Source organism: Rattus norvegicus, chromosome 2, assembly GCF_036323735.1.
Source record: "Rattus norvegicus strain BN/NHsdMcwi chromosome 2, GRCr8, whole genome shotgun sequence".
NCBI lineage: Eukaryota > Metazoa > Chordata > Mammalia > Rodentia > Muridae > Rattus > Rattus norvegicus.
Window position 1 is genome coordinate 193,222,459 of NC_086020.1, and position 21,754 is coordinate 193,244,212.

At 40.6% G+C, this 21,754-nt stretch overlaps 1 protein-coding gene and 1 pseudogene across 6 annotated transcripts in view; both read left to right on the plus strand.

The window, feature by feature from the left end:
• The first annotated feature begins 249 nt into the window (after positions 1-249).
• On the plus strand, positions 250-21,053 carry Lyrm7-ps1 (LYR motif containing 7, pseudogene 1; annotated as a pseudogene).
• Positions 12,088-21,754, plus strand: part of Csde1 (cold shock domain containing E1) — a 36,756-nt gene continuing 27,089 nt past the window's right edge. For 2 of the 6 annotated variants that reach the window (NM_054006.3, NM_001415020.1), the window contains exons 1-3: positions 12,088-12,203; positions 20,715-21,000; positions 21,028-21,145. The gene's annotated coding sequence lies outside the window, so the exon portion shown is untranslated. Of the gene's footprint in view, positions 12,204-20,714; positions 21,146-21,754 lie in introns of those variants that run through there. The other 4 variants (XM_063281178.1, XM_063281179.1, XM_063281176.1 and 1 more) reach the window with 2 other exon arrangements.

Sequence of the window (21,754 nt, forward strand, 5' to 3'; positions counted from 1 at the left end):
AATTTAGCATTACAATACATAGCAACCGACAAACCTCAACAACTCCCCTTTTTTGTCTAACTAAAAAGGCTCTTTCTCTTACAGTAATCAACAACAGGCTGGAGAGATGGCTCAGCCATAAAGGTTAGGCTCACAACCAAAATAAACAGCATACAGTAGGGAGAATTATGAAATTATTATGAAAATTATTAGATAAAAGTTACATTTAAAAAGTCCAGTCTTGAGGCGGAGTCAGTGGCATGAGGAGCCATGGGTCAGCCCGTCAAGGTTTTATAGCTCTTTAAAACACTACACAGGACCAGACAACAAGTTTTTAAAAAACGGTAAGAGAGCATTAGAAGCAGCCAGAGTAAAGATAAATGAAGAATTCGAACAACATAAAAATGAGACATCTCCAGAGAAAATAAAAGAGATGCTGAAAATAGGTTCTGATGTTGAATTATTGCTCAGAACATCTGTTATTCAAGGAATTTACACTGGCCACGACACACTGCAACTGGTCCCCAGGAAAGATCTTCTTACAGAAAATGTGCCGTACTGTGATGTGCCAACCCAGAAGCAGTAAGGCTTCCAGGATAAAACCCGCCTCTGCTCCTTCTCACTTTAAATATATACCTGGCAAAGGTCCTGGAAAAAAAGAAGAAAAAAAAAAGTCCAGTCTTTTTGGCAACTCAGAAGAAAGTATCTATCCTATCCTTGTGAGTTCAGAGTTCCGTGTCTAAGTCAATCTCTATCTAATTTGAATTACTCATCCTAAAAATACCTTCTTAGACCTAGAATATCTTCTTAAATCCTAAACAACATAAGTTTATAGTAATAATACAACTATCTAGTCTTCAACCCCATCAGAGACACAAGGAATAATTATTGTCTGAGTATACAGGAAGTACAGGGACACATCTTCCAAAAATCATAGAAATGGCAGAGGCAGCTGACTGCCTGGACAGTCCCCAATATTCTCTATGACATTGGAGCATCTATCGTCAGCCTTCTGGCCCAGAGTATCTGACAGACCTTATGTCGACTATCCTGCAATCATTTGTTCTCTCTAGACAGCATTCTGTCTGCAGATAAAGTTAGGGCTGCTTGCACGTGTGTCTGTATCTGAGTGTGTCTGTCTGTGTATGTATGTGTGTCTGTCTGCCTGTCTATATGTGTTTGTGTGTGTGTCTGTGCCTGTCTGTCTGTCTGTCGGGGGATGGGAGGAGGGCATGCGTGCACTGTGGCTACCTTGCCACAGTTGAAACAAGTCGTATGGAAGTCTTTCAATGCTCATCTTCTTCCAAGTCAAATGAGGTGCTGCCAGGAGCTGACATGTCTTAATGTCAAAAAAGATCTTAAATTAATAAAATTATGTTAAAATGCTATATTCCGTGAGTGTCTGAGATATTTGAAGACTATTGATCTATTCATAGCATATCTGAATAAGCAAACGTTGCCTGTCTCTAGTCACCTATCTCAGCGCAAGATGTATATCTATGATAACCCAGACTAGAATCTAACATGACCATGAGTTTGATTGACTGTTAACTTGCATTACTTAATTATCCCAAACAGTTTTTAGTAGCAGCTATTAAAAGGACTGGGACTAAACCTTGTATTTTTAAACGAATTGCATAGGCACAATGCCTAGCTAAGAGTAAAACATACATAATTATGCTGTAACAAAATTAATCCTAAATTTTGTATCAATGTACAAACATTTATACCAAAGAAAACCTTACACCTATATCAATATACAAAATTCTGTACCAGTGTAACAAACTATAACCTCAATTCTACATCAAAACATAAAGATCTCTGCCAAAGTGAGATTATGGCTATAAAATATTTTTTGGTTTAATAGTAGATTCAATAATCTACCCATTTGTCAAATTTCATATAATATTTCTGTATCCCCCATTTTTCTTCTCAACTCTGCTTCTTTTATCTAAGAGAGAAAGAAAGATAGAGAGGAGGAAAGGAAAGATAGAAATCCCTGAGTCTAAGCTCCCTATTTAGTTTCCTCCTTGTCCAAGACCATAATTATTTGTAAATCCTTTTCTTAAAATGGCAACACATTCGTAATTTGTAAAATGACCAAAACTATCCACCCCAAGTTAAGGGACTGGAATGACACTATCCAGAATGGTCAGAAGAGGGTTTGGATCCCTTGGGACTAGAATTACAGACTATTGTGAGCCTCCATGTAGGTGCTAGGAATTGAATCTGGGTCCTATGGAAGAGCAGCCAGTTCTCTTAACCATTGAGTGGTCTCTCTAACCCTGATTTTTTTTTTAACTCTTTGAGACAGAGCCTCACAGCCCAGGTTGTCCTTGCCTTTTCGATGTAGTTCAGGCTGGTCTTAAACTCATAATCCTCCTGCCTCATTCATTCAAGTATTGGGATTACAGTGGTGTAACATAGAGCCCTCCCCCATCTTATGCTGCTTCATCATGAGTGGAATTTTCAAAATTTATCAAATTTATCACTAGAAAGAAAAGGTGATGCAAAGTGGGCAGAGGTGCTTGTCCAAAAGTTGCCCTCCAGGGCTGGAGAGATAGCTCAGTGGTTAAGAACACTGGCTGCTCTTCCAGAGGTCTCAAGCTCAATTCCCAGCAACCACATGGTAGCTTACAAGCATCTGTAATAGGATCTGAAGGCCTTTTCTTGTGTGCATGAAGACAGCTACAGTGTACTCATAAAATAAATAAAAATAAACAAATCTTTAAAAAACAAGTTGTCCTCCAAACTATACACAGACAGTCCCAGCACCCACATAGAGGCTCACAACCGTCTAACTCCTGTTCTAAGACATCAAAGACCCTCTTCTTGCCTCCACTGGACTCTGTTCCTACGTGGCAAACAGATACAGATGTAGGCAAAACACCTACAGAGATAATATAAAAATAGAGCCTAAAAAAGTTTACTGAAAAAATAAAAAAGATTTAAAAGAATCACTTTATCAGGAAATGTTCAGAAAATATTTGTCTATTTATTTTGCAAAATTTTGACTTCCTATATACATACAGATGACACATAATAAAAAAATCTATGTGTAGACATGTTTAAATGACCTGTCTAATACATTTTTTAAATTGTAGCTGGGTTTGGGGGATGACTGTAGTTCCAGGTACTTGGGGATAAAAACCTACAGGGTTTCTCTGTGTGTCCCTGGCTGTCCTGGAACTTGCTCTATAGACCAAGCTGGCCTCAAACTCAGAGATGTGCCTGTCTCTGCCTCCCAAGTACTGGCTTGTGCACCAGCAAGGCCGGCATTATGTTAAAATATGTTTAGATGACCTGTTTAATAAACAATATATCTTAAATTGTAGCTGGGTTTGCTACAATGGCTGTAGTCCTAGATACTTGGGAAGCTTAGTCAGGATAGTCTTGGAGCTCACAAGCTCAAGGTCACTCCTGGCCACAAGATAAGACTTTGCCTCAAAGAGAAGAAGCAGGGGACTGGAGTGAAGATTAGGAGCACACACTGCTATTGGAGAGAACCCAGTTTCAGTTCCCAGTACCTTTACTGTCTCAATCATTGTCCTACTGCTGTGAAGACACACACACACACACACACACACACACACACACACACACACACAGAGAGAGAGAGAGACAGAGACAGAGAGAGACAGAGAGAGAGAGAGAGACTTAAAGCTGCATGTAACTCCAGTTCCAATGGATGCAGTGCCCTCATCTGACTTACACAGGCACCTGCAAACAGTAGTTCATATAAACTCATAGAGGCACAGAAACACATAAACACAGAAATAAACAGAAACATCCTTTCTAGCATCCACATAGTGGCTCACAAACATGTAACTCCAGTTTCAGATTAAAGGCACACTCCTTTAATCTCGGCACTGGGAGGCAGAGGCAAGCAGATCTCTGATAGTTCAAGATCACTCATACAAATAATAAATGTATATAAAAATTCTAGACCGGCAAGGTAGTACATCCCTGTAAGGCCAAGGAAGCTGATGAAATAAGGTCATGAATTTGAGGCCAACCTGGGATACATAGCAAAACAAAACCAAAATAATCCAGATAATTAAAGTATCATGTCATAACAAAAACTGGCAACTCATTTATTTGTTTCTTTTTCTTTTCTTTTCTTTTCTTTTTTTTTTTTTTTAGACAGGGTTTCTCTTTGTAGCCCTGGTTGTCACTCTGTAGACAAGAGCTGGCCTAGAACTCGGAGAACTGCCTGTCTCTGCTTCTTAAGTACTGGATGAAAGGTGTGCACCACCACCACCTGGTGACATAATTACTTACAGATCATCTGTAAATAAATCACAATAAACACAATCAGTACAATCTTACACTCATTAAAACGTGAATGTGTATTATTTACTGATTATGAACGTCACTGATGTGATTGTTATGGATACAGTCATCAAACACACCAAGAGCTTTGTGCCAGAGTTCATAAAGATAGGCAATAAACAAATTCATAAGTATATTAATTTCGAATAGCAATACCTTCCGTGACGACAGTAAATAATGTAAAAGTGGTGTTAAAAAACTGGAGCCATGGGGTTGAGGATTTAGCTTAGTGGTAGAGCGCTTGCCTAGCAACCGCAAGGCCCTGGGTTCGGTCCCCAGCTCCGAAAAAAAGAAAAAAAAAAAAAAACAACAACAAAAAAAAAAACTGGAGCCATTGGCAACTGAGCTGAATCCTGGATGATGCCAACAGGCCAGGTAGATGATGACAGAGTGAAGTTTCCCAGGCCAGACAACAACAAATCCATGGGTTTTGAAGCAGGAATAAACTTGCAGTGTTGGAAGGGCCAAATGGTGGCAGAACCAAATCACAATGAGCAATGGGCCTAGAGAATCAGATGGGGCATTTGTCATGTAGAGTCCTTAGACCGCTGCAGAAGAGTTTGCACTTTATTCTAAGTACAGCTGACTTTTGTCAGGAGCTAAGTAAGAGGAGTGAAATTAAAAATTATGTTAGGGCTATGTGTGGTGGTGCAGGCCTTTAACCCCAGCACTCCAGAGGCAGAGGCAGGCATGCACATGCTCGCGCACACTCACACACAAGACAGACAGGTAAGTATTTTGCCCCATGCTCCTCTCAGGTTCCTTGGCTCTCTGAGCTATGACCTCATAGTGACTGCTTAAAACAGCTAACCGTTTTACACATTTATATAACCCCTTCCTCCAAGTTCAATGCTGGGGTTTTTTTTCCCCTTCTCTCTCCTACACTGTTACTTATATTATAATTTTTATTTTTTGAGACATAATCTCATTTTGTAGCCCTGGGTATTTATGTTGCCAAAGCTGACCTTGAATTCCTGATCCTTCTGCTTCAACCTCCCTAGTGGTAGGATTACAGATGTGTACCACACCCTTAGTCTCAATTTGTTTAGTGGAAATTTTGCTCTGGTATATGCTCCTGGTCTGATACTATGGGTGTGGACCTCTTTCCCATCCTCTATACCCAGAGTTTCACCAAAAAACAAAAACAAAAACAAAAACAAAAACAAAAACAAAAAACGACAAAAAACCTTCACTTTTTAACTTTCCCACATAAGAACAGTATAATATCACAGCAAAACAACCTTAAAAAGTTGAGTAAATTTAAATTCATGTAAAATAAATAAATAGATAAATAATAGGTTCCCCACTGGCCCAATTTTTTTTTATTTGATGGAATACAGACCTAGAAAAAAAACAAAACACCTGTGTACCATTACTCAAAACCTCCAAAAACCAGAGTGATGGCATTCACCTTTAATCAGAGCACCTGGAGGCAGAAGTGAGTGGATTTTGTAAATTCGAGGTTAGACTGCCCTAGGTCAGCCAGAGCTGCACATATACTCCTGTCTCAAAACAAACAAACAAATAAACAACGACAGTAACTCACTGCCTATAGGGACTGAATGAGTGGCTCAGCAGTTCAAAGCACTCGCTGGACTCAGGTTTTGCCTACGAGGTCTGTACCTCCAGCTGCAGGAAATGTGACACACTTTCTAGCCCTCTTTGGGCAGCAAGCACGCACTTCGTTCAAAACCATACATGCAGGCAAAGCACCAACACATAAAATGCTTGTTTTTTTTAATTTATAAAAATTAAAATAAATTTAATTTGGGGGGGGGGATGAGAATCTTCCATGCATGTAAGGGATTTGGTTGGGAATGCATTTGGTTCTTGCAAAGCTCGTTTCCGATTCCAAAGCTAAGGTGAATATTGATATTTACAGAGACAAAAAAGCATAGGGCCATAATAAGTTTCACTGTTAGTTTCTGAGAACATAAAAATAAGTCTGGGGGCTGGAGAGATGGCTCAGTGGTTAAGAGGTCCTGAGTTCAATTCCCAGTAACCACATGGTGGCTCACAACCATCTGTAATGGGATCTGATGCCCTCTTTTGGTGTGTCTGAGGACAGCTACAGTGTACTCATATACATAAAATAAGTAAATTAAAAAAAAGTCCAATAAAAAAGCAAAAGTAATTAATCAATTTTTTCCTGAGTTGATCCTTTTAATATTTTTTAAGATTTATTTATTTATTATATATATGAGTACAGTGTAGCTGTCTTCAGACACAGCAGAAGAGGGCACCGAATCACACTACAGATGGTTGTGAAACACCCTGTGGTTGCTGGGATTTGAACTCAGGACCTCTGGAAGAGCAGTCAGTGCTCTTAACCACTGAGTCATCACTCCAGCCCCTGAGTTGGTCCTTAAATAGGCTAAATATCTCCCCAAATCTATGAGTACTCCATTGTATAGATGATTTTCCAAGTTTCATTTTTAATTAATAATGTTTTAAAAATAATAAAAAGATTTCTACTTTTTCGGCTTTTGATTTGGCTTCAAAATTCATCTTAAAAAAAGTCATTATCTGGCATATGCCTTTAATCCCAGTACTCAGGAGGAAGAGGTAAATGGATTTCTGAGTTCAAGGCCAGCCTGGTCTACAGAGCTAGTTCTAGGACAGCCAGGACTGCACAAAGAAAACCTGTATCAAAAAATAAATGAACAGGCGCTGGAGAGATGGCTCAGAGGTTAAGAGCACTTCCAGAGGTCCTGAGTTCAGTTCCCAGCAATCACGTTTACTCATAATCATCTGTAATAGGCCTCTTCTGTATGCATACATACATGCATGTAAAATGCTGTATACATAATAAATAAACAAATCATTTTTAAAAAAGACAAAATAATGTTGGCCAGGCAGAGGCAAACAGTTATGAGTTCAAGGTCAGCCTGGTCTCAACAGAGAGTTCCAGGACTAAAGCACTGTCTGCTTTTCCCAGAAGACTTGGGTTCAATTCACAGCACCCACATGTCAGCTCACGGTCATCTCTAATTCCAGTTCCAGTGGATCCAGTACCCTCTTCTTAAAATAAAAGATGCTGCTACTTGTGAGCCATAATTGTAGTAAGAATAAATAATTTATCTTTCAGATCATATTCAGTAGATTTTCCAACACAATATAGGGCAGATTAGAGCAGGTTAAAAGAAGATGAAGGTAGATTTGTCAGATGTTGCTTCCAGGAGGGTTCACCAGTCCCAAAGGATGGGCCCAGGAAAATCAAGCACCCAGCTACAGCAAGCAGGGTTTATAGCTCTTATTTGAGAGGTGATGATGTGTCAGCCAGGAGCTGGGATTGTACTCATATATGGTCAAAAACTGAACCCCTGAAATGCAGAGGGGAAAGGTGATAACTTGTTAGCTAGGGAAGGGGTTGAGGGAAGGAGAGCAGGTGTGGTTTCCCAGCTTGTGCAGGGGTGAGCAAGGGTTCCAACCAAATAATAATACTATTTTATTACCTCTCTCTCTCTCTCTCTCTCTCTCTCTCTCTCTCTCTCTCTCTCTCTCTGCTTTTGTATTTTGGTGGGTTTTTAAGTTTTGGTCTTTGGTTTATGTTGGGTTTTTATTTTTGAGGTAGTCTTTCTCTGTAGAAGCTGAGACTGTCCTGAAACTTAATATGTAACCCAGGCTGTGTGCTTGGGCCTAGTGTAACTGGCATGCCTGAGCCTCTCGAGATTTGTACTATGATCTTGTGGCACAGATTCCACCCACATAGACACACACATACTTTGAGATAAGGTATTGTTCTGTAACGCAGTTCTAGCCTTGAACTTATATTCCTCCTGCCTTAGAAGCTCAAACTTATGCCTCTAGGTATAGATGTGCTAAATACGAAATTGATAAAGGAATTGGGGCATGCCCAGAATAAGGTGAAGTGACCGTTTAAGGCTTAAAGGCTCCTGTAATTCTAGAAATCACATTTTTATCTGCATGAATTATACCAAAGAACACACTGACACTATTATGTTTTACATTCCCCTTTGCTGTAATATTTCTGAATGTGTGCTCCTAGACCTAATTCTACTTTTAATCCAGTTCCACATGATCTTGCTTCTAGTACAAGAGCCCAAGGCAGTTCTTTTGTAATGATGAATAAGAATTCGTAAACTCAATGTGTGGCCAGGGAAAGGAGAAAATATCTGTATTTAAGAAATAGGCAAGTAAAACAAAACAGTTGTTTTGAAATGTTTATATCTATATGTCTCTAGTAGGACATTGGGTTTTATTAGCGTGCGTGTGTGTGTGTGTGTGAGAGAGAGAGAGAGAGACAGACAGACAGACAGACAGAGACAGAGAGTGGGAGAGTCTCAGATAATCCTTAGGCTGGCTTGAAACTAGTTATGTAGCCTTGAACTATAGGGCCTCCTATCTCTGGAGTGCTGGAATTATAAGCATTAACCAATTTCTAGGGTCTTCTCTGCTATCCAATAAAAAGCTGTCCAGTGCAAGTCATTCAAGCCTTTCAAACGTGTCTAGGCCAAGTATTGTCAGGAACCAGGGATGCAAAATGAATGTCAGAAGTCCTGTCCTGAAATCACTAAGTGGTATAAACTAATAATAGAGAGAGCCACGAATGTGATACGAGTGTTTGTGCTTCGGAAAGTAAGCCATCAAAGAGGGAACTGAGGAGACATGGATGACTGGGCCAACAGCAGGAGGCCAAAAGGAAGTTTTCCAACACAAAGAGAATACTACTTCCTCATATAATTCAAGATGAGTTTCTCATAGCTGGAGATTATCTGTTGTAATATGTGCACCTGTCCTTTACTACACTTACACATTTATATTTGCTTTGTGATTGTTGATGACGTTAAGCTGGAGTTCTGAGAACTGGATCATATTCATTTTTCCTTTTCCTTTCTCTCTCCATCCTTGTGTGAACCTAGGACCACCAAGCTACATCACTAACCCTTCTCTTATTTTTTAATAAAGAATCAGAGTCAATTTATTGAGAAAAGACATGCTTCCATTAGGGGAAGCTGAGAAGAGCAAAGAGAGTAGTTAACAATTCAAACAATCTCTTATGTTTAGTTTAGTTTTTTAGAAAGGTTCTCTGTGCATAGCCCTGCCTGACTGTTCTGAAACTCATCATATAGGCCTCGCTTGCCGCTGACTGCTGAGTGTTGAGATTAAAGAGGTGTATTACTATGCTGGGCTCTTTGTCTGTCTGTCTGTCTTTTTATTTTGAGGCAAGTTCGTACTAAGTTATCCATAATGGTCTACACTTTCCCACACTTCTACTTCAGCCTCCCAAGTAGCTATGATTACAAACATATGCCACACAGCCGAGAATCTAGTTTTCTTTATTAAGGTAAACATCCCCAAGGTTGAATAAAGTGTAAAGAAATGTAATCTTTTCCACTGAAGTTTCGATAATTTTAGTCTATATTAATTATGGTAGATAAATAGGAAAACAAAGTTTATTTGATGCACAGGATATGGGAGCTGCATACAAAAAGATAGGTGATGCTTGTATACTATCTTTACTGCTCCTCCCATGTAAATATTACATACTAACAATACACAAAGGAAGAGTGCACTGGGGCATCAGGGAGGGAGTGGTGGCAACATATACCATGAATAACACAAGAGAAGTAAACAGTAGTAATCAAAGGTTATGTTTTAGGGTAGACTTGGTAGAGCGATCCCAGCACTTGAGAAGCTGAGGCAGGTTTATGACACATTCCGCACAAGTCTGGGCTACTCTTAGAGACCCTGTCAGAAGAAGGAAAAAGGGAAGGGAGAGTGGGGGTGCAAAGGAGGAAAGGGTTATTTATTACACAGATGACTTGGATCTCTGTCCAGACCAAGTGTCAACCTTCAAAGATCTTCCTTGTATTGATAAAGGGAAACTAAGAAGGGAGGAGTGAGCTGTGAAGGATCGGATATCTCTTTAATCTTAGGATTTAGGAGACAAAGCTAGGTAGGTCTCTGTGGTTTCTAAACCAGAATAATCTACATGGGAAGTTCCAGCTCCAACAAGGCCACACCTTCTACTAGTGCAACTCCCTAGGAGTTTATGGAGAACCACTTTCTTTCAAACTACCACATTCTAGTCCCTGGTCCCCAAAGGCTTGCAGCCATATGATAATGCAGAAATGCATTTGGTCCAACTTCAAAGGCCCTCATAGTCAGCCAGGACTGGTGCTACATGAAAGTAGGTGAATTTCTATGAGTTGAAGGTCAGCCTTGAATACAAAATGAGTTCCAGGACAGCCAGGGCTGTTACCCAGAGAAACCTAAGTCACCATAGTCTTTAACAGTCTTAAACTTGTTTAAAAGTCCGAAGTTCAAAGTCTCTTCTGAGATTCATGCAATCTCTTAACTGTAATCCCCAAAGCAAGACTGAGAACCAGCTTACAAACTCCAAACTTCATCGTCAAGGCTGATGTCAAAGGGCTCTTCAGATCTCAACTCCTTTCAGCTTTGTTGACTGCAACACACTCCTCTTAGCAGGTATCCATGGCTCTGGCATTCCCAAAATTGAGGCCTCCAATACACACACACACACACACACTCAGTGGGGGACAATATTCATATTTGTTACTTATTACTGTGCATGTAATTTTCTCCCCTTAGAGCCCTACCTATGTCTACAGAGGTCTGCAATTCTCTGAATAACCAATTCAAAGTATGTGTAAGGAACACATTTAGCAGGTTGTGGCAGCACACCCTTTTAATCCCAGGACTGGAGAAGCAGGGGAAGGGGAATCTCATGAGTTCTAGGCCAGCAAGATCTACATAGCAAATTCCAGTGAGTCCTGTCTCCCCACAAGGAAAGTACATTTGGATGAGAATGTTCTACTCTCCCACAAAAGCAGGAAGTAGATGGGAATGTTCTCAGGGGGGTAGCTTTTACCCCAAATGGTTAAGAGAGCCAATGAAGTTGGGCATGGTAGTCCACAACTTTAATTCCAGCAGGCAGAAGCAGGCTGATTTCTGTGAATTCTAGGCCAGCATGTGCTACAAAGTGAGTTCCAGGACAACCAGGGCTATGTAGACCCTGTCTCAAAAAACAAACAAAAATAGAAAGCCAAGTAGATAGTCCGTGAGCCTGTGTAAAGTAATTGCTTTGCTAGAAGATTATTGACAGAGCAGCCTATTAAAAGTTTGCAATGGTCAGATTTAACCATCACACTCCTCTCCTTCAGTCGGATGAATCATCCTTTTACCCTGCTTTCAGCCTTTTAAATACTCAGACTGACACACTACAAATATCTTCTGGTGACTGAAAAGGACAGTTAAAGTGATTTGGGGGAATTTTAGATTTTATTGATCATACATCCTTGCTTATTTTTGTCTGAAACAAGCAATGTAGTTTCTTGAAGACAAAAAGTCTCAATTAAGATTTACAAATTACTTTGTTAAAAACTTTTCTCTAAACCAATGAAATCCATTCTAATGTAGGAGACAGATGAAAGACCGTCCTGTGACTATAGAGAAACTGCGGTTTGAGGACTCCTGGATTATTGCTGAGGAAAGTGAAATCTTTTTCCATGACTTTCCCGGATCTGCCTTCAGCAATGTGTCTACTTCAGGTTTACTCAAGCCTCGTAGCCGAAAGTATTCAGGATCCGGAAGAGCGGAGACGCCTAAAGTCACTTTCCGCTCCGCCCCCGGCGTCGCAGCAGAGTCAGTAAACGCCGAGATTGCTTCTGGAGGACTCAGGGGCCAGAGTATAAAAGAACAAAGTCACCATCTTGTGTGTGGATAAACGCTGGTCACTGGTTGGCGTCACTCAGCCCTTGCGCGCAAGCGTACTAAGAGCACGCTCCCCCACCTACCCGTGCACGCGCTCGGAGTCTGCAACTCTCGCGAGAGAAGCGAGATTTATTCCTACGTACCGGGCCGTGCTGCTTATGGCGGCGCTGGAGAGGGGGCGCTGAGCTGTTGGGGTGAGTACGACCTCAGTGTTAAATTGGGGTTAGCAACAAGCCAGGCTAAAGACAAGTGAGGAGACTTAGGTTAACGGGAGGGGCTTTTGAGTGTCAGGGTGGGCACTCTTAGAATTCCGGATAGAGGAGACCTCAGTGTGAGTTCCTACTCCAGGCTTCCTTTTTCTTCCCGGGTTCAACCGTCTCGGCCTCCGGGAAGGCCGCGGAGCCTTGGTGAGGAGTTGAGGCCGGGAGGTGCGTGTAGTGGTGGTGTTGGTGTGGTGTTGGTGACTGAAGTGGGGGGAGGGAGCGAAAATGGAGGCTCCGACCGCAGCCAAGATGGAGGCAGAGGGTGCGGGGCTCGGGCGCGAAGGCTGCCGGGAGCTGTAGTCTGTCCTCTTCCCCCTCTGCGGCTTGGCCGGGGTAAAGGGAACTACAAGTCCCGGCGGGAGGGGTGAGGGGGTGGTGGCGCGGTCCTTTGTGTGCTGCTGGAAGAGGCCGGGAAGAAGAGCCTATTCTTTTTTTGGGACCTTGTCTTTCTTGGCCGTCACTGACTTTGGGGATACGACTACGACTACCAGAGCGCAGTGCGGCAGTGGCGCCTTCTTTGTGTGTGGGTTGAGACCCTGTTCCATCTAAGGAAAGTGCTTAGGGACACCTCTTTTCCCTCAGCCACGTCTGACTCTAGCGCGGCGGAATTGACACCTTTACTCACAGTCACTTATGGCTGTGTCTCCACACCTAACTGCCCCATGACATTTGAATAGGGAGTCGGGCCCTGTTCTAGGCACGTGTCTCCCACCTTTCTGTCTAAGGTAAATGGCATGTGTTAGGAGAGTTCCGTGATGCCCTCCCTCCGTGGTGCAAGCGCTGGCCTACATTGTGCAATGAATGGCTTGGCTTTGTCATGTATCTGGTGTTAGAGTCCCGGTCCGAGAGCAAATGGGAAGATTTTACCATCGAATGTTTCAACAATACGGTTCTTTTGCTTTAAAGAGTTAATCTTAGAAACACCTTTGTGGCTGGTCTCCAACTTGACTCACAGGTGAACAGGGAGTACTCCTTAACACTTTCCACTGCATAAAACAATCTGAACATTATTAGGCCACTTAGTTTCCTTGTTCTGCAACTAAAATGAGCAAAAAGATAGTGCCGTTTTGAGGGGGACAGGCAGAAAGGGATAAGAATGCTTAAAGGTCTTAAAAGTTGAATTTGGACAGTTAAATTATGTTAGGCTGCTGTGAACTTGTAATTCACAAAACTGCCAAGTCTGTTTTTCTTTTGTTTATTGAGAATGGTTATGGCTGTAAACTATGTAGTCTAGGTTAGCCTTGACTTGGCTGTCTAGCCTCCACCTCTGGACTTCTTGCTTGCTCTAACCTACTTTTTAAAAAAGGAAGTTCCAAATTATAGGATATTAATTCAAGCTACCAAAATGCTCAGTCTACCTTTTCCCCTCTTCCTTTTCTTTAATTTCTTTTTCATTTTTTGAGATAGGGTCTTACTGTTGTAGCCTTGTCTGGCTGGCCTTCGAACTAACTACAAACTAACTCTGGATCAGGCTAGCCTTGAAGTTACAGAGATCTGCTTGTCCCTGCCTCCCAAGTGCAGGATTAAAGGCACATACTACCACCATGCCTGTTGATCAACTTCCTTTTGAGGTACTAGAAGGCAAACTCATTATTAAATTGACAGGCAATATGATTATTAATGTGAATAAGAAGTAGATTATGAACATAAGCAGCCAAGCAACCATGAGTATATAAGTTATAAAATTTAGGCAGTAGTTGCCGACGCCTTTTGTCCCAACACTGCAAACCTAGCACTCAAGGCAGAGGCAGGTGGCTCTCCTAGTTCAAGGCCAACTTGGTCTGCAGAGCAAGTTCTAGGACAGTCAGGGCCACATTGAGAAACCTTGTATCAAAAAACACAACAACAAAAACTTGGATGTAATATTTGTCCTTGTTTATTTTTACTTTTAGAACTGAAATGAAAAAAGATGGTAGTAGCTTGGTTTGCAGCTGCTCTGGATGTTTACCATGAGTATTTATAGCAGCTGAGTTGAAAAGCAAAGTATTTGAAGCACAGAAGATAGGTTTTCTTTTTTCATAAAAATAACTTCTGACTTAAGAGTAACCTCTAAAGGAATGATTGTGAACTGTTTTCTTTTTCTTTCACACCCCCCACCCCAATGCAGACCCTTAGTCATTTCATTTTTATATAATAAAAACCTTAGTTTTGACCTTTTTGGAAGTATACAGTTTAATGGCATTAACTACATCCCAATGAGGGCTATACATTTTCCAACAAGGTAGGTGATATGTGGAAGTTCCTTTTGGATTCTTTTTTTTTTTTTTTTTAGTAGTAAAATATTAAGACTGTTGCAAAATCAAGTTGAAATGTTGACATTTTGTAAGACACAAAGAATTGTGTCTTTTGAAGTTTTCTTTTCTGAAAACAGAGAGAACCATTTTGATGTCTTTTGTCCAAACTTTGGGAGGCTTAGACAGGAGGGTCTTGAGTTGAAAGCCATTCTGAGCTACTTAGACCTTGTCAGAACACAAAACAAATTTAGAGTTTTACACAGTAGTTACAACTATAAAAATTTAGTTAGTGGCAATAATTTATGTGGTGAAACTGCTGTGATTTTTGGTTTTTGAGATAGATATATTTATCTTGATATAGCCCTATCTAGCTATCTATCAATCTATCAGGACCTGTTTTTCAAGACAGAGTTTCTTTCAGTAGAACTCTGCTCCGTAGACCAGGCTGGCCTTATTAATCTCAGAGATCCTCCAGTTCAGAGATTCTGAAGGTGTGGGCCACTACTACCAACACACTTATTTCTAAGTCTCTCTTATTCAGGCAGGATTTAGGAATTGTCTTTATCTTCCGTTAGATGTTTTCCCCTTGAATGGGACAGTGCATAATTAAAAACAAAGCAATACAAAACTTTAGAAATATTTAAAGTCTTTTAATGCTAAGGTACAGCATTAATATAAAGTTGAAAATAAATGTGGGGCTGGGGATTTAGCTCAGTGGTAGAGCGCTTGCCTAGGAAGCACAAGGCCCTGGGTTCGGTCCCCAGCTCCAAAAAAAAAAAAAAAAAGACCAAAAAAAAAAAAAGAAAATAAATGTGTCTGCTGTTTCCCAACATTACACAGGTAAACTACGCTGGTTTAACGCTACAGAAAATATATTGCATTTCTGTTTCTCTAATTTGGTAACTACAAGCTTCAGTGAGCAAGCAAGTCTTTGGTGAATATTGTTTCCTTTTATTAGTTGAAATCTTTGCCCAGTAAACTTACTATTACTTTAAAAGACATGCTTTCCCTTCTCAGTTGATTTCTTATTCTGCAGTGCTTGAGCCATTAAGCTAGGTGTGGCTATTAAACATTTAAAATGTGACTCGAGGGGGCTGGAGAGATGGCTCAGAAGTTAAGAGCATTGACTGCTCTTCCAAAGATCCTGAGTTCAATTCCCAGCAACCACATGGTGGCTCACAACCAACTGTAATGGGATCCAATGCCCTCTTCTGGTGTGTCTGAAGACAGCTAGAGTGTACTCATATGAATAAAAATAAATAAATATTTTTATAAAATGTAACTTGAGAACTGGGCATGATGGTTTCATGTCTTTGATCCCAGCAGCTGAGAGACAGAGGCAGGTGGATCTCTTGAGTTTGAGGCCAGCCTGGTCTACAGAGGGAGTTGTGGGACTATAACAGAAACCTTGCTGGAGTGGGGCAGGGGGATAAGTTGAACTGAAATATATTCTAATTATAAAATAACACTAATTTCAAGGAATGTCAGAACCTTGATTTATTTGGTCAATTTACATGTGTACATTAACAGTGTGATTTCTAGATCCCCTACCCCTTGGGTTTTTGAGACAGGTTTTTTCTCTGTAGCCTTGGCTGTCCTGGAACTGTCTCTGTAGACCAGGCTGCCCTCTTCTAACTCAGAAATCTGCCTCATCATTCATGAATGTTGAGATTAAAGGCATGTACCACCATGACCAGCAGGAAAGTTTAAATTAGAAATGTAGATAGATGTACAAATGTATGTTCTGGGGCTATAGCTTAAGAGTTTGACTGATGTGCTCAAAGTTCTGGGTTCAGCCCAGCGTAAAACCGATTATAGAAGTAAACTTGGCAATCTCAACTTTCAAGAGGGATGGCAGAGACAGTGTTAAAAGTTCAGGGTTATAGTGGACTACATAATATCTCAGTAAGACCCAGCATAGAGGAGATTTTGTTGGAAAATAATTTCGTTAGCTTCCCACCCTAACTGTTGTGTTTAATAGCAGTTCCATGCTAGATACATAAGTTTAAATGTTCCCAGTATCCAGGTCTCCTAACAGCCCAGCCCAGTTGTTAATACTAAATAGTTGGATCAATTTTTTTTTTTTAGTTTCCCTTAATAGATTATGACTTGTATTTTTAATTTTATTTATTTATTTTGTTAGTTTTTCAAGACAGGATTTCTATCCTAGAACCTGATTTGTAGACAAGGCTGGCCAGATCTGTCAACCCGCCAATTTATATTGTTAGTTATCTCAAGTTTGGGGTTTTTGGTTGGTTGGTTGGTTAGTTGGTTGGTTGGATGGATGGATGGACAGGGCTTCTCTGTTGCTTTGGCTGTCCTTGAACTCTAGGTCAAGCTGGCCTCAGATTTGTCAGCCTGTGTCTCCCAAGTGCTAAGATTAAAGGAGTTCACCACAGCCCAACATTATCTAAAGTTTATCATTAAACTTAATTCCAAAAGAGGTGTAGCTCAGCAATAGAGCATTTGCCTAGCGTGTGTGAGGTAGAGAGTTCAGTTCTCAGCACCACAAAACACACAAAGGAGGAAGAAAACAGAAAGGGACACTCTTGTTTCTTTGTTCTTCTCCATTCTTGCTCCCTTCCCCCCTTCACACTTCCCCCTTCCCACCATATGCCCTTGGCCGGCCTCCTTTCCTCTCAAACATAGCTTCATTTGTGGTGCATGTGATGTATTTGAACTTAATGTAACTCCAAAGGCGAGAATTTTATTTATAACGTATATTTCCTGTTGGAAATTTTATAAGCATGGCATTCAACGAAGTTCTGGTAGTGGAGATTCTGACCACTTTTTTTTTTTTTTAAAGATTTGATTATTTATTTTATGCATATGAATACACTGTCACTGTCTTCACACACACCAGAAGAGGGCATCAGATCCCATTACAGATGGTCGTGAGCCACCATGTGGTTGCTGGGAATTGAACTCAGGACCTCTGGTAGAGCAGTCAGTGCTCTTAACCACTGAGCCATCTCTCCAGCCCGATTCTGACCACTTTTATTGGGTCTTTGTTTTTCCTCTTTAAAAAAAGGTGCTTTTTGCTTTAACTCCTAGAATAACATAATAGTTGGTAATTAGTGATATTCTTTCCCTGTAGAACAGTGGGAGACAGATGAGACTGATTGTTCTCTACTTTTTTTTTTTTTAAGATTTATTATGTATACAGCATTCTACCTGCTGTATGCCTACATGCCAGAAGAGGGCACCAGACCTTGTTATAGATGATTATGAGCTACCATGTGGTTGTTGGGAATTGAACTCAGGAAGAGCAGCCAGTGCTCTTAACCTCTGAGCCATCTCTCCAGCCCAATTGTTCTCTACTCTTAACCTGTCTGGCTTTAGAAGGAATAAAGGGAGATGTATTTGTCTTCAGACAGTTATGAGTCAACACCACCTATGAATATTATTTGGAGTAGCTAGCCAATTTTATATAAATGTTACAAGTTTTTAGACTTGATTTGGTTGAAAACCATTCAGTTACCTATAAAATCTCACAAATAAGATACTAATTCCTCTACTCAGTTGTGCTTAATATATATTGCTAGGGCCTCATTAGTATCCAAGATTAGTTCTGCAGTACTCTCAGACTGTAGATTGTAGGAGTCTTTGTTTACTTATTAGACGTATGTCACTCCAGTTCAAATTTAAAGACATCGTTTTTCCTCCTTTTTCCTTTTTTTTTAAAGAATTTTATTTATTTTATATATATGAGTACACTGTAGCTGTCTTCAGACACACCAGAAAAGGGCATCAGATCCCATTACAGATGGTTGTGAGCCATCATGTGGTTGCTGGGATTTGAACTGAAGACCTCTGGAAGAACAGCCAGTGCTATTAGCCACTTAGCCATCTCTTCAGACTCTTCTTTCTTTCTTTCTTTCTTTTTTTTTTAAAGATTTATTCATTTATTATATATAAAGTACACTGTAGGTGTCTTCAGATACACCAGAAGAGGGCATCGGATCTCTTTACAGATGGTTGTGAGCCACCATGTGGTTGCTGGGAATTGAACTCAGGACCTCTGGAAGAGTAGGCGGGTGCTCTTAACCTCTGAGCCATCTCTCCAGCCCTTCTTTCTTTTTAATAGACAATTTTTCTGTGTATTCCTGGCTGTCCTGGAACTCAATTTGTAGACCAGGTTAGCCTTAAACTCACATTGAATCCCCTGCCTCTTTTTTCCTGAGTGTTGGGATTTAAGGGTATGTACCACCAAACCTATCATTTTTAGCACTTTATTTTACATTACTTTTTTATTTTATTTTATTTTATTGGAGCTGGTTTGAGACAAGATTTCTCTGCATAGCCCTGAGTATCCTGGAACTTACTGTGAAGACTGCTGGCCTTGAACTCATAGAGATCTGCCTGTCTCTACCTCTCCAGTGCTAGGATCAAAGACCTGCTCCTTCTCAACCAGGCTTTGTTTTTTGAAACATAGTTACTCTATATAGTTCTGGAATTGTGGGCATGTCCTACCACCTCTAGATCTCCTTATAGTCATTCTTGTTTTCCTCTTTAGTGTATTTGATTTTGAGTATGTCAAGGTGCAGGAGTCAAGGTATGGAAGTCAGAAGACAACTTTGGATTTTTTTTGCTCTGTCTGCCTTTACAGGCGTCCCAGGGATTGAACTCAGGTTTTCAGGCTTGTGCACCAAATAATTTACCTTTACTCAATAAGCCATCTTACCACCTTGGCACCATTCTTGTTTGTGATGTTTTTCAAATGAAAATATTAATCCCTCAGCTTGTCTACCATTTTTCTTTTCATACAAAACAGTTGCTAAATGTAATGTACACCTTCCCTGGGGCCAAGAATTCAAGACCAGCCTAGGCAACATAAGAAAAAACCTCATCTAAAATAATACATTGTTTTTACATTTATTTTCTTTGTACTTGAAGTTATCAGTGAGCATGTACACAATTGTGTAGATGTCAGAGGAGAGCTTGCCAAGTCAGCTCTCTTCTACCACATGGGTCCTGGGAATCATGGTGGAAAAGTCTTTACATGCTGAACGATCTTAATGGCTCATAACAATTTTATTGCTCTGTGTGTGTGTGTGTGTGTGTGTGTGTGTGTGTGTGTGTGTGTGTGTGTGTTTGGGCATACAAATGTGCCATAGCGCTTGTGACCTGGTAGTCTGTTAGAAGACAGATTGCTGGAGCTCCTCTTTATAATCTGGTTCCACTGCAGCTGTCCCAGTGTACCTTTTCCCACTGTTAACAACCCTCTTCTGTCCAGGCTGACCTAGTCAGTTCCTCTGAAATACACAACACTTGTTATTGTCCATCCATGCCAGAGATCTTGACTTGAAGCAAGACTTTAAAAAAAAAAAAAAAAAATCCACGAGAGCCCATGTCTTTAATTCCAGGACTCAGGAGGCAGAGGCAGGTTGGTCCCTGAGTTTGAGGCCAGCCTGGTCTACAGAATTCCAAGACAGCTGATACTACAAAGTGATACCTTTCTTGCACGCACGTGTGTCCACCCTCCCACACACCCCATGAGGGTCAACAAGGTGGCTCAGTGGGTAAAGGAATTGAGTTCAGTCCTAGGAACCTAAGGTGACTTCCAAAAAACCATCTTGACATCCATGCATGCATGCCACATATCTAGCATTCACAGTAAGCTTTTTAAGGAAAAATCACATAATAGTACAATTTCCCTATTTTCAAAGAACTTAGAATTTTGTAGTTGTTCAGGCTGTCTTAGGTGATTTTTATGTGTAGGATACTTAGTTGTTTATTTACTCTTAGTTTTCCAGGCTCTGTTCAAATTCTGTCTTGGTTGTCTGTGTTTGCTGTATTGCTTTGCTGCTAGTACAGCCGTGAAGGAAGTGTGCCTATAGTGTGTGACATGGAGCACCCGGGGACTTGCCTAGCAGCTGATTTTTTTTTTTTTCTGTATTCTAGATTTCTCCAGTATAGTTATTCTGATCTAGATTGCAAGCTCCAGTGGGGAGTTACTTAGTTTTCCATACACTGTTAGATGTCTATAAGATCTTGTGCTAGCTGGATATCATAACTTTACAAGCAATAGGGAGATTAGCAGAACTTGGGGATAATTTGAGGTCTTTGTAGAGGATGTAGGCCATCCTCACTTGAGCACTCAAGAGTGAGCACTTAAGTCCCTGCATCACTGCACAGTGATTCTAAGCCTCCCAGGTTCTGCTCCTGGTTCTCTAATAGCTAACTTTGCCTTTGTTTCTACCTCCAGTATGAAGTGTAACGGAACAGACTTTACCACCTGAAACTGCTGCTTCAAGTTCAGATCAGGCAAGGAACAGACCCGCAACCACCAACAACACCAAAGAAGAGTACACAAGTTGAAGACACAACACTTGATCTGAAACAAGAAGTTTGTGCCTACTCAACAGCTTTGAAAGAGCACTTCCCAACGCTGCTAGTAGTCTTTGTTTTCTTCAGTGCTGTACTGTGAGGTTGCCCGGTGCAGCAGCAGTTGTATTCTTTATTAGCTTGGTAGATCATTTCCTCTCGCTCTCTTTTTTTTTTTTTTTTTTTTTTTTTTTTTTTTTTTTTTTTTTTTTTTTTTTAATACTAGCAACTTTCATTCTTTGGAACTTGTGCTGAAAAAAAGAAGAGTCAGCAAATACTACTGAAAGTGCAATATTCGATTATCACTGCGAGGTAGGTCTGAATTTTCATTGGTTAAGAATATACAAGCTGGGGATTGGGGATTTAGCTCAGTGGTAGAGCGCTTGACTAGCAAGCGCAAGGCCCTGGGTTCGGTCCCCAGCTCCGAAAAAAAGAAAAGGGGAAAAAAAAAAAGAATATACAAGCTGGAAATGGTAGTATATGCACAGATGGTTTATATGTTTGCTGTTTGTTTGTTCGGCATTGGTAGTGCCAGAAGAGTATAGTAGTGAACAGAGTGTTCATAAATGTAAATTTAAAGTATTTTATTACAAAATATTACTGTTAAATATAGACTAAAAGAGAAGGTTCTCAGTGCTAGGAGTATAAGGGATGGGAGGCATCTGGACAAAGCAATACTTTGTCAGGAAGAAAGGGCCTTCTTCTAGAGTATAGAAGTAATGGTTCTCATATTCTTTAGGAGGCCTAACAGCACAGAACTGTAGTGAGCAGTTCAGTTACACACGGGCTAGAAAATACAGTCCTTGTGAGGTGTCTTGGGTAACTGGACAGAGCTTTTTGGAGCTAAGTTCTAAAAAGTACAATATATTAGTTCTGTTCTGTATGTATGAGAGCCATTGGATGGCTATTAGAAGTTGTTAG